The sequence below is a fragment of the Melanerpes formicivorus genome, unplaced genomic scaffold, assembly GCF_026170545.1.
Source record: "Melanerpes formicivorus ecotype bairdi unplaced genomic scaffold, bMelFor1.0.p_v2 SCAF_9, whole genome shotgun sequence".
Classification (NCBI taxonomy): domain Eukaryota; kingdom Metazoa; phylum Chordata; class Aves; order Piciformes; family Picidae; genus Melanerpes; species Melanerpes formicivorus.
In genome coordinates, this window is record NW_027142361.1 from 22,590,647 (window position 1) to 22,603,223 (window position 12,577).

The window sequence follows — 12,577 nt, forward strand, 5'->3', positions numbered from 1 at the left end:
GGAGCAATCAGCACTTGCACAGATCTTTTATCTGCAAAGCTCTGGGAAAAGTTCACAGTCAAACATGTTCCAGGTTGTATCTGAGCTTCTCTACTTTCTGATCAGTCAGTTACAGTTCAGACAGGAGATGCTCAATAAAGCTGGGGGAATAAAATCTGAAGTACTAATCCTCCACACCTCCAAAATTATTGGGAAGATTTGAAAAACTTCCCCTTGCTTTTGGAATGATTTGTCAGATTTTTCCTCATGCCATTGTCCTCACTTATTCCTTGCATCCCTATGGTTTTAATCATCATAAATGATAGAACCACAGCTATTTTGAAGAGCTTTGTGCAGAGAAGGTGAATAGAATAGAATAGAATAGAATAGAATAGAATAGAATAGAATAGAGCAGGTTGGAAAATACTTTCAAGATCATTGAGTCCATCCTATCATCCAACACCACCCAACCAACTAAACCATGCAACCAAGCACCCTGTCAAGTCTCCTCCTGAACACCTCCAGCGATGGTGACTCCACCACCTCCTCAGCTGCCTTTTAAAAGAATGATATTTCTCTGAAATCTTTTGGCTACCTCTACCACTTGGATACAATGGAAAGGATTCTCTTGAGTCTGCCCTGACACACAAGCAATGTGGAGCTTGACATGTACTAGCTACTCACAATGTGTGTTAATGCTTACACATGTATGCATGCATGCATAAACCCAAGTGCTTTGCATTCCAGCCACTCCAGAGCAGGAACTGCAGTAACATCTTTTTAGAGCAGCTCATGAATTCACTCTAAATTCTGCACTAGGAAAGGTTGTAGCTGCAGTTTTCAATTATTCTGTGTTGAGTTACACATAAACAGAAAATAAAAGAAAGAGAAGATTTTGAAAACAGGGGAGGAAAGGGAAGGGGAAAGAGAAAGGGAAAAGTAAAAAAAAAAGAGAGAGAAAAATACAAGGAAAAGGAAAAGAAAAAGGGAAAAGAAACAGAAAAGGAAAAGGAGAAAAAGAAAAAGAAAAAGAAAAAGAAAAAGAAAATGAAAAAGAAAAAGAAAAAGAGAGAGAAAGAAAGGGGGGTAAAAATAGAGAAAAAGAATAAAAGAGTATAACCCAGAAAATCTCATAGGATTAAGTCTGACCTGCAAGCTATACAGCTCAGTTTGAAAAACCTCCTGCTTCAAAATATTAGCTCTGAATTAATGCTCAACAACTCCAGCTCCTGTAACAATAAAGAAAACCTCATTCCCAGACACTGTTTGAGGAAGCCAATTTTGTTTAATGTATTTGCCTGCTTACTGCAAAATAAAAATAAAAATCATTATTTTGTCCTCCCCAGCTGCAAAAGCAACCAGATAGCTCCATTCTGACAGATTCAAATTAGCAGGAGGTTTCTCCCACTTGGGAGGCTGCAGCCCTGGCCTGTAGTCAGAGATATTTTTTTTTTCAGTAAACCTGAACCTAGAGTGATTAAGGGAAGCCTCTCAATTTGCTCTGTCACAGCTGAGCTGATAACAGAGCAGAGTTGCCTTTTTATTGATGCCCAAAGATATCACAAAAGGGAGCAGGAGTGATGGGGTAGGAATGGGAAGAGGTCAGGGTTAGGATTAGTTTCTCTCCAGCTGGGGAGTTTGAAACCAGATTCACCCAAGTGACTTCAGAAAAGGAACCACTGCTGCTGAGATTGATGCTACTCAGTCTGTACAGTCCATGTCTCACAAATAATAAGTTTTGGGAGATCCCCAGTAAATATGATGAAATTAAATGCACTGCAACAGCTAGAAGCAAGAGTCAACATATATCCTTATCATACCATAACCATGAAGTGCCAGAAATTCACCAAGGCTTTTCAGTCCCTTGCCTTGTATCTCCTGCTTCCAACTTTTTTGTTTAATGTTTCCTCACTCAATATTTTTGTTTTGAAAGCCGACCTGCAGTACTGTGTCCACCTCTGTTGTCCTTGGCACAGGAAAGACATAAACCTGCTGGAGCAGGTTGAGAGGTGGCCACAAAAATGGTGAGTGGGCTGGAACTCCTCTGTTATGAGAACAAGCTGAGAGAATTGGGGCTGTTCAGCCTGGAGAAGAGAAGGCTCTGTGGAGAACTCCCCTCAGTTTAGGAAGGATGTTGACTTGCTGGAGCGTGTCCAGAGAAGGGCAACAAAGTTGGTGAGGGGCTTGGAACACAAGCCCTATGAGGAGAGGCTGAGGGAGCTGGGGCTGCTTAGCCTGGAGAAGAGGAGACTCAGGGGTGACCTTATTGCTGTCTACAACTACCTGAAGGAGGGTTGTAGACAGGCGGATGATGGTCTCTTCTCCCAGGCAGCCAGCACCAGAACAAGAGGACACAGTCTCAGGCTGCTCCAGGGGAGGTTCAGGCTGGAGGTCAGGAGGAAGTTTTACACAGAGAAAGTGATTGCCCATTGGAATGGGCTGCCTGGGGAGGTGGTGGAGTCGCCATCACTGGAGGTGTTCAGGAGGAGACTTGACAGGGTGCTTGGTTGCATGGTTTAGTTGGTTGGGTGGTGTTGGATGATAGGTTGGACGTGATGATCTTGAAGGTCTCTTCCAACCTGGTCTATTCTATTCTATTCTATTCTATTCTATTCTATTCTATTCTATTCTATTCTATTCTATTCTAAACTCATTGCTGCCTTTCAGTACCTAAAGGGGACCTATATGAACAACATGGAGAAGCTTTTATCAGGGACTTTTTGGATTGGGCAAGAGATGATGTTTTTAAACTACAAGAGGGGAGATTTAGAATAGATAAAAGAAAGACCTTTTTTTTTTCACTGAGGGTGCTGAAATACTGGTATAGATTGTCCAGAGAGGTCATTGCTCACTGCAGGGAGGTTGAACTAGATGACCTTTAAAGGTCCTTTCCAACCCAAAACATTCTATGATTCCATGAAAATGCTGGTCTCACAAAGATCTGAGTCCTTTCAGAGACACTTTTTTTTTTATTAAAGGATTAATTCCTATAGAAGAAACTTGCTATGGGACATGATGATTCAGGCTGAGCTCTTCAGAAATGGGTCAACCACTTTAACTCCTCACGGAATTGTTGGAGGGAAAATGTACATTAGAATAGAATAGAATAGAATAGAATAGAATAGAATAGAATAGAATAGAATAGAATAGAATAGAATAGAATAGAATAGAATTAACCAGGTTGGAAGAGACCTTTGAGATCATCGAGTCTAACCTATCATCCAACACTATCTAATCAATTAAACCATGGCACCAAGCACCCCATCCAGTCTCTTCCTAAACACCTCCAGTGACGGTGACTCCACCATCTCCTTGGGCAGCAAATTCCAATGGCCAATCTCTCTTTCTGGGAAGAACTTCCTAACATCCAGCCTGAACTTCCCCTGGCACAGCTTGAGACTGTGTCCTCTTGTTCTGGTGCTGGTTGCCTGGGAGAAGAGACTAACCCCCACCTGGCTACAACCCCCCTTCAGGTAGTTATAGAGAGCAATAAGGTCTCCCCTGAGCCTCTTCTCCAGGCTAAGCAACCCCAGCTCCCTCAGCCTCTCCTCAAAGGAGGCTGTCATTGTAAGCAAGAGCTCTGGGATACAGGGCATTACTGGGAGGTGAAACTTCCTTGTCTGGAGTGTGAGATTTTCTCAGTTACCCTCAGTAGCTCAGTTCCCTCAGGAATCCAAGATGTTTGTGCACAGAGCAAATGTATCTGGCATGCAAGACTCCAGAGACTAAAGGCCATAGAACTAAGGTTGTCATATGAGTTTCTGGGAGAGACGTAGGGACATTGTTCTTATGGTGGGACTCATGAGATCGCAGCTGAAGGTTGAATCCCTGCTCCATAAAGGGCTCAAGTTTTTCTAGCTGAAAGACAATAAACATGTTGTCAACTTTCTCTTGTGTTCTCTGTCCTCAGAACAGGACAATAAATGTTCATTCTTGTACTTTATTGCTAGTAAGTCAGCCTTAGTCTGTGTACTAGTAGGAACACTTTTGCATTCTGTTTTTCTTTTCAATAAAGACCCAAAATAAAGTTTTGGGAAGTTGTTTCTTGGTTTTATACAAGACTTGGATCGAAATACACAATATTGTATTTTAAAGAAAAGCAACACTAATGTTTGATGGCATTCCTTTGACAACTTGTCATGTCTCAATCTAAATTAAAACCACATCTGATACACCAAAACCCTTGTCTTGATCTGTTTTGTTTGGGTAGTACCAGTCCATGATATGACCTGAAATCCATTCCTTGAGGTCATGTAGACAGCCTCATTGAAGCAATATATACTGGCTTCATATATTGGCTGCTGGTCAATGAAAACTCTGTCTAATGTGACACTGGAGACTCTATCCCTGCCTGGAAGTAGTAAATGGATTTGATTTGGGAAAGGGAAGGAAAGAAGCAGAAAGTCTCTCAAAGGGAAAGTTCAGTAATATGGCCCTACTTCATGTGAACAGACCCTGTGGATCACCTCCTTTTCTCACATGGATGAGCAGAGATAAGGATAGCTCAAGGTTAGAAAGCACCTGACTTGGAAGAAATTAATCTTATTTTCCCTCTTTGGGTTTGCTACAGCGCCACCTTGAAAAAAAAGGCCTTACAACAGGCATACACATTTTTAGCCCAGGTGGAAAAAGTGGGAGATTCCTTTGTCAGTGGATTCACTCCAACAGCTGGACACAGAAAGCATGTGAACTCTTGCAAAATTGTGCAGAGGAATTTCAGATAATAGCTACAGTGCAGTACATGTCTGCAGAGTTCTAGGGAAAATACTAAGCAAAAGAAAAAAAATCTCCAGATCCATATTTTCAAACCTCTGTCTTATTGTGAGAACTGTGAAGTCTACCTCTAAGTTGAGGCTGAGGGAGATGGAGTTGCTTAGAGTGGAGAAGAGGACACTCAGGGGTGACCTTATTGCTCTCTACAACTACCTGAAGGGAGGTTGTAGACAGGTGGGGGTTGGTCTCTTCTCCCAGTCAGTCAGCACCAGAACAAGAGGACACAGTCTCAGGCTGCACCAGGGGAGGTTTAGTCTGGACGTTAGGAAGAAGTTCTATACAGAGAGAGTGGTTGCCCATTGGAATGGGCTGCCCGGGGAGGTGGTGGAGTCACCATCATTGGAGGTGTCCAGGAGGAGACTTGATGGGGTGCTTGGTGCCATGGTTTAATTGATTAGGTGGGTTGGATTGGTTGATAGGTTGGACACGATGATCTTAAAGGTCTCTTCCAACCTGGTTTATTTTATTCTAAGTTAACTCAAACTAGTTTATAACTCCTTGGATAATGGCTGTGGCTTAGGGAAACAATGATTATGTCTATACCAGTGAATTAAACATGCCTAGACTAACCCTCCATCACTGGTGCCAGCTGGCACAGAATGGCCTACCTCTGTACTCTTGAACTCCCTTAGCTTCTTAAGCAAGGAGGCTGAATCTGAAGTATCTACTGGCACAGGTCCTTGGCTTTTCCTAAATTGCAAATGGTTTAGGTGAGGGCTAAGAGCCCAGAGCCAAGTAATCTCCCATTTGCACAGTTTAATCACAGTATCACAGTATCACTTAGGTTGGAAAGGACCTCGAGGATCATCGAGTCCAACCTATCAACACAGACCCCATGACTAGACCATGGCACCAAGTGCCACGTCCAATCTCCCCTTAAACGCCTCCAGGGTCGATGACTCAACCACCTCCCTGGGCAACCGGTTCCAATGACGAATGACTCGCTCGGTGAAGAACTTCCTCCTCACCTCGAGTCTGAACCTCCCCTGGCGCAGCTTGAGACCGTGTCCCCTTGTTCTGGTGCTGGTTGCCTGGGAGAAGAGGCCAACCCCCTCCTGGCTACAACCACCTTTCAGGTAGTTGTAGAGGGCAATGAGGTCACCCCTGAGCCTCCTCTTCTCCAGGCTAAACAATCCCAGCTCCGTCAGCCTCTCCTCATAGGGCTTGTGTTCAAGGCCTCTCACCAGCCTTGTTGCCCTTCTCTGGACACGCTCAAGCGTTTCAATGTCCTTCTTAAACTGAGGAGCCCAGAACTGGACACAGTACTCAAGGTGCGGCCTAACCAGTGCAGAGTACAGGGGCACTATGACCTCCCTGCTCCTGCTGGCCACACTATTCCTAATGCAGGCCAGAATGCTATTGGCCCTCCTGGCCACCTGGGCACACTGTTGGCTCATATTCAGGTGGCTGTCGATCAGCACACCCAGGTCCCTCTCTGTTTGGGAGCTCTCCAGCCACTCCGACCCCAGCCTATAGCTCTGCATGGGATTGCCGTAGCCAAAGTGCAGCACTTGGCACTTGGACTTGTTGAAAGCCATCCCATTGGACTCTGCCCATCTGTCCAGTCGGTCGAGGTCCCTCTGCAGAGCCTTTCTACCCTCTAACTGACTAACATCTGCCCCTAACTTTGTGTCATCTGCAAACTTGCTGATGACTGACTTGACCCCTTCATCCAGATCATCAACGAATATGTTGAAGAGCACAGGGCCCAGCACTGATCCCTGGGGGACACCACTGGTGACTGGCCTCCAGCTGGATGTGGCACCGTTCACGACCACTCTCTGGGCCCGGCCTTCCAGCCAGTTCCTAACCCAGCACAGAGTGTAATGGTCCAATCCATGGGCTGACAGCTTAGTCAGCAGTTTGCTGTGGGGGACGGTGTCAAAGGCCTTGCTGAAGTCTAGGTAGACCACATCCACAGGCCTCCCCACATCCACCAGGCGGGTCACCTGATCATAGAAAGAGATCAGGTTGGAGAGGCAGGATCTGCCCTTCCTGAATCCATGTTGGCTGGACCTGAGCCCTTGGCCATCCTTCAGGTGTGCAGTTATTGCCGGCAGGATAATCTGCTCCATCACTTTCCCTGGCACTGAGGTCAGGCTGACTGGCCTGTAGTTTCCAGGTTCCTCCATCCGACCCTTCTCGTGGATGGGGACCACGTTGGCCAGTTTCCAGTCATCTGGGACCTCACCAGTGAGCCAGGACTGGAGGAAAATGATGGAGAGTGGCCTAGCTAGCACATCCGCCAGCTCTCTCAGCACCCTAGGATGGATCCCATCTGGTCCCATGGACTTGTGGATATCCAAGTGGCTCAGCAGGTCCCGAACTAACTCCTCATGGATTTCCAGGGTATTACTCTGCTCCCCGACCCCAACGCCCAGCTCAGGAGGCCACTCGTCCTGAACTCCTGCCTTGCTGTTAAAAATTGAGGCAAAGAAGGTGTTCAGGACCTCAGCTTTATCCTCATCCTCAGTAACTGTGTTCCCCTCCAGGTCCACTAGGGAGTTCAGGTTCTTCCTGCCCCTCTTCTTATTGTTAATATATTTATAAAAATGCTTTTTATTGTCCTTGACTGAGGTGGCCAGCTTCAGTTCCAGCTGGGCCTTAGCCTCCCTAATTTTATTCCTACATAATCTAACAGCTTCCTTGAACATACCTCGATGGTACAGATTATCTTGTTTCAGTATTTGGGAATATTTCTTGAAGCTGTTTGGTTTACTAAGACTGATCAAAAGCATCCCCTCCTAAATTGTCACTTTTTCTTTCTCCTGAATCCTTCCTGCCTTGGTGCTATCCTACTCGTCTCACTAAGGAAGGTGAAGGGACACTTTTGCACTTGACCCCTTTGGGGTGAGAGTGAATAAATCATAGAAGCATAGAATCAACCAGGATGGAAAAGACCTCAGAGATCATTAAGTCTAACCTAAGAGGACACAGTCTCAGGCTGCGCCAGGGGAGGTTCAGGTTGGATGTTAGGAAGAAGTTCTATACAGAAAGAGTGATTGCCCATTGGAATGGGCTGCCCAAGGAGGTGGTGGAGTCGCCGTCATTGGAGGTTTTCAGGAGGAGACTTGATGGGGTTCTTGGTGCCATGAGTTAGTTGTTTAGGTGGGTTGGATTGGTTGATGAGTTGGACGCGATGATCTTGAAGATCTCTTCCAACCTGGTTTGGTTTAATACCTCATGACAACTAAACCATGGCACCAAGTGCCATGTCCAGCCCTCTTCTGAACACTTCCAGGGACAGTGTCTCCACCACCTCCCTGGGCAGCACTTTCCAATGGCCAATTACTCTTTTTGTGAAGAACTTTATCTTCACCTCAAGCCTAAACTTCCCCTATCACAGCTTGAGACTGTGTCCTCTTGTTCTGGTGATGGCTGCCTGGGAGAAGAGACCAACCCCCATTTGTCTACAACTTCCTTTCAGGTAGTTGTTGAGAGTAACAGATCCTCATGCCATGAAGATGCATTAGGTTGTCTAACCCACTTTCATTGTATTAACAGAGTTGGAAGGCATGAACATTTCCCTCTGTTTTCAGTTTTGTGACAGGTGTCATGATTAAAGCTTCTTCAGAAAGTTGTCTGCACATGATCTGAAGACACTGAATGTTGGAAACTCCATCCCTTGCCCTGGCAATGTGTTCCAGTTCCACATTGCTCTCACAGTTTAAAATGCATGTCTAATTCTTCATTTGAATTTCTCTGCTTCCAGCTTTTAGCCGTTGGATTTTGTTATACATTTACTTCCCTGATTAAATAGCCTGTTAGTTCAGGGTAGTTTCCCCTTGAAAAAGTAGTGCTTCTATGTCTTCATTTTCTTTTTGATAAGGCTGGGCTCTTCAAGTCTCTGATGATAAGGTGTTTTCTCCCACCTATCTGGGAGCAATTTTTCAATGTATTTTTCTACTATTAAGGACATGAGCACAACTGCATTGCAGAGACTTTTTCCTCTTCCTTACTCTTTCCCTATGGTGGTAGGCAGTATCCAGTAGGCATATTATCCTTTCCAGAGGAAACTGGAACTGCCTCAGACATATCATTGATCTCCTGTTGCATCCTCATATTCCCTTATGTTGAGATTCCAGTGTGCCCTAGTCTAGACTAGTAAATGAAGCGTTTTCAGGACATCTGTTGCTCCTAAACTGTTGAAAAGTTCCTTGCAATGCTTTTGTTTTACAGCACAGCTCCTCAGTGGGCTTTGGGAGTTAGCTATGCCTTTCCCAATAAGCAGTTTGGATGCAACCAGTCACAGAATCACAGAATGATGGGGTTGGAAGGGACCTCAAAAGATCATCTACTTCACTTCCCTCTGCCAGAGCAGGATCACCTCATTTTGAAGACACAGAGTTTAGTAGTATGGAGGCAGCTAGCCTATGCCAGATGGCCCCCAGGTTGGTAGAAGGTGACCTGGCACCCTCCATGTAAAAACTTTCCTCCTTGTATCTATTCTAAATCTCCTCTCTTTTAGTTTAAACCCATTACCCCTTGTCCTGTCATGGTAGGCCCTGCTAAAAAGACTGTCTCCATCTTTCTTCTGTGTCACTTGTAAGTACTGGAAGTCCACAACAAGGTCTCCACAGAGCCTCCTCTACTCCAGGCTGTACAACCCCAGCTCTCTAAGCCTGTCCTCATAGCAGAGGAGGTGTTCCATCCCTTTGATCAGTTTCGTGGCCTCCTTTGAATCTACTCCCACAGGTCCATGTCTTCTGTGCCAAGAACAACAACACTGGACACAGTAGTGCAGGTGGAGTATCACCAGGGGCAGAATTACAACCTTCAGGTATTAAACTGAAATATACAGTAACCCAGGCTCAAGATATTATGAAAGTTATTACATCTATGAATCTTTGGAACTTGAGGTGTACTTAAATTATCTGTCTATTAGCTGTGAATAAATGGTCAATACTTTTTAAAATTTGTTTTTATTTTTTTTAATTTATCTATTTGTTTGTTAATTAATTAAGAAAGGGATTTAGAAGACTCTAGACAATAATAATAGGCTTACCAGGATGGATTCAGCTGTATGTTTTTGGCTTAGAAATAATGATTTGCAATATTTTGTGTTGTCAGCTGTTATATAACTGTCTACCTGAAATATAGGCAGATAAAATTACTGCAAACTCTGTACTTATTTGCACAGTTTACTGAACCAAACTACTTCATTATCACCTTTACTTAGCCAGTCACAAGCCTAGCTTCCTGTCTTCTGTTCAAAAACTGAGAGTTCAGTTCAGTCCAGCTCTGGAGCCCCTGTTACAAGAAGGATATGGATGTTCTGGAACATGTCCAGAAAAGAGCCATGAGGATGAGCAGAGGGCTAGAGCACCTCTCCCATGAAGACAGATGAAGAGAGTTGGGGCTCTTCAGTCTGGAGAAGAGAGTGCCTTCTCTTCTGGGGAGGGACTTTTAGGGTGTCAGGGGGTGATAGGATGAGGGGGAATGGAACAAAACTGAAATGGGTAGATTCAGATTGGATGTTAGGAAGAAATTCTTCCCCATGAGGGTGGTGAGAGACTGGAACAGGTTGCCCAGGGAAGTGGTAGAACGCCCATCCCTGGAGGTTTTAAGGCCAGGCTGGATGTGGCTCTGAGCAACCTGATGTAGTGTGAGGTGTCCCTGCGCATGTCAGGGAGGTTGGAATTAGATGATCCTTGAGGTCTCTTCAAACCCTGACAATTCTATGCAGTACAAGTGTAAACAACAGTAAAAGTAAGCATGGATGATTAGCTGTAGAGTAGCAAATTTATTTTGAACAGTTCTGACAGGTTGTGTTGCTTGGGTTGAACTTGGAATAATGTCTTGACATATCAGTCCTGCTTGTGCTTTTCCAGGCTGAGTTGTTCCTTAAGGTGTTGAGTCGTATAACTTGATGATGGAGTGTCAAACACAATGTGTAAAACCTGAAGAAAGGAAATTACAGACACCAAGATGCATCAAGAATAGTGTGGCCAGCAGGAGCAGGGAAGTCATTCTGTCCCTATACTCAGCACTGGTTAGGCCACACCTTGAGTACTGTGTCCAGTTCTGGCTCCTAAATTTAAGAAGGACATTGAGACTCTTGAACATATCCAGAGAAGGACAACGAGGCTGGTGAGAGGCCTTGAGCACAAGCCCTATGAGGAGAGGCTGAAGGAGCTGGGATTGCTTAGCCTGGAGAAGAGGAGGCTCAGGGGAGACCTTATTGCTCTCTACAAGTACCTGAAGGGAAGCTGTAGCCAGATGGGGGTTGGTCTCTTCTCCCAGGCAACCAGCACCAGAACAAGAGGACACCATCTCAAGCTGTGCCAGGAGAGGTTTAGGCTCGAAGTAAGGAGAAAGTTATTCTCAGAGAGAGTTGTTAGCTGTTTGAATGGGCTGTCCAGGGAGGTGGTGGAGTCACCATCCCTAGAGGTGTTTAAGAGGGGATTGGACGTGGCACTTGGTGCCATGGTTTAGTAATCATGCGGTGTTGGATGACAGGCTGGACTTGATGATCTTTGAGATCTCTTCCAACCTTATTGATTCTATGATTCTATGATAAGCATGTTAAAATATGTTTTACTGTGTCTAATTAATCTTTCTGATATTGCAGTTCAATATGTAGCAACAGCTTTGAAACGTCCCTGCTGTGCAAAAGAAAAGGTACACACTGCTTTAAATGGATGGGGAACAACAGATTAAGACATTTCCATTTAAATGAAACAATTGTTTATGGGTTTAGAACAAATAGTTTAATGTGTTTCTGTGAGGCTAGGAACAGTCCTGAATGAATTTCAACCCAAAACATCAACACCAACACCATCTAACAGAATAAAGCCCAGTTCCACCTTGTATGGCAAAAAAAAATTACTACTGGGAAAGTAGCAGTAGTCAGCAGCCCTGGGCTATCCCCAGTTCTAGTGGAGGGCAGTCAATCAAGACATCCAGCATCTCAGCAGACAATGGAGTTGATTTCTGTGCCATACCTGGTCCCTTCCCATGGTAGGGGGGATTGAAATTAGATGATCTTTAAGGACCCTTCAAACCCAAACCACTCCATGGTTCTAGCATTCTACAAAAGGACACAATCTTTTGGAAGAGGTTTCATAGTTTCATAGTTTCATTCAGGGTTGGAAGGGACCACAAGGATCATCTAGTTCCAACCCCCCTGCCATGGGCAGGGACACCCCACACTAGATCAGGCTGGACAGAGCCTCATCCAGCCTGCTCTTAAACACCCCCAGGGACGGGGCCTTGACCACCTCCCTGGACAACCCATTCCAGGGTTTCACCACTCTCATGGTGAAGAACCTCCTCCTCACATCCAGCCTGAATCTCCCCACCTCCAGCTTCATTCCATTCCCCCTAGTCCTATCACTACCTGAGATCCTGAGAAGTCCTTCCCCAGCCTTCCTGTAGGCCCCCTTCAGATACTGGAAGGCGACAATTAGGTCTCCTCGGAGCCTTCTCTTCTGCAGACTGAACAGCCCCAACTCCTTCAGTCTGTCCTCATAGGAGAGGTGCTCCAGCCCTCTGATCATCCTTGTGGCCCTTCTCTGGACACGTTCCAGCACCTCCACATCCCTCTTGTAATAGGGGCTCCAGAACTGGACACAGTACTCCAGGTGGGGTCTCACCAGGGCTGAGTAGAGGGGGAGGATCACCTCCCTCGACCTGCTAGCCACACTTCTCCTGATGCAGCCCAGGATCTGATTGGCTTTGCGGGCTGCAAGTGCACACTGAGAGCTCATGTTGAGCTTTTTGTCCACCAGCACCCCCAAGTCTCTCTCCTCAGGGCTACCCTCCAGCCAGTCACTGCCCAGCCTGTATTTGTGCCTGGGATTGCCTCGACCCAGATGCAGGACCC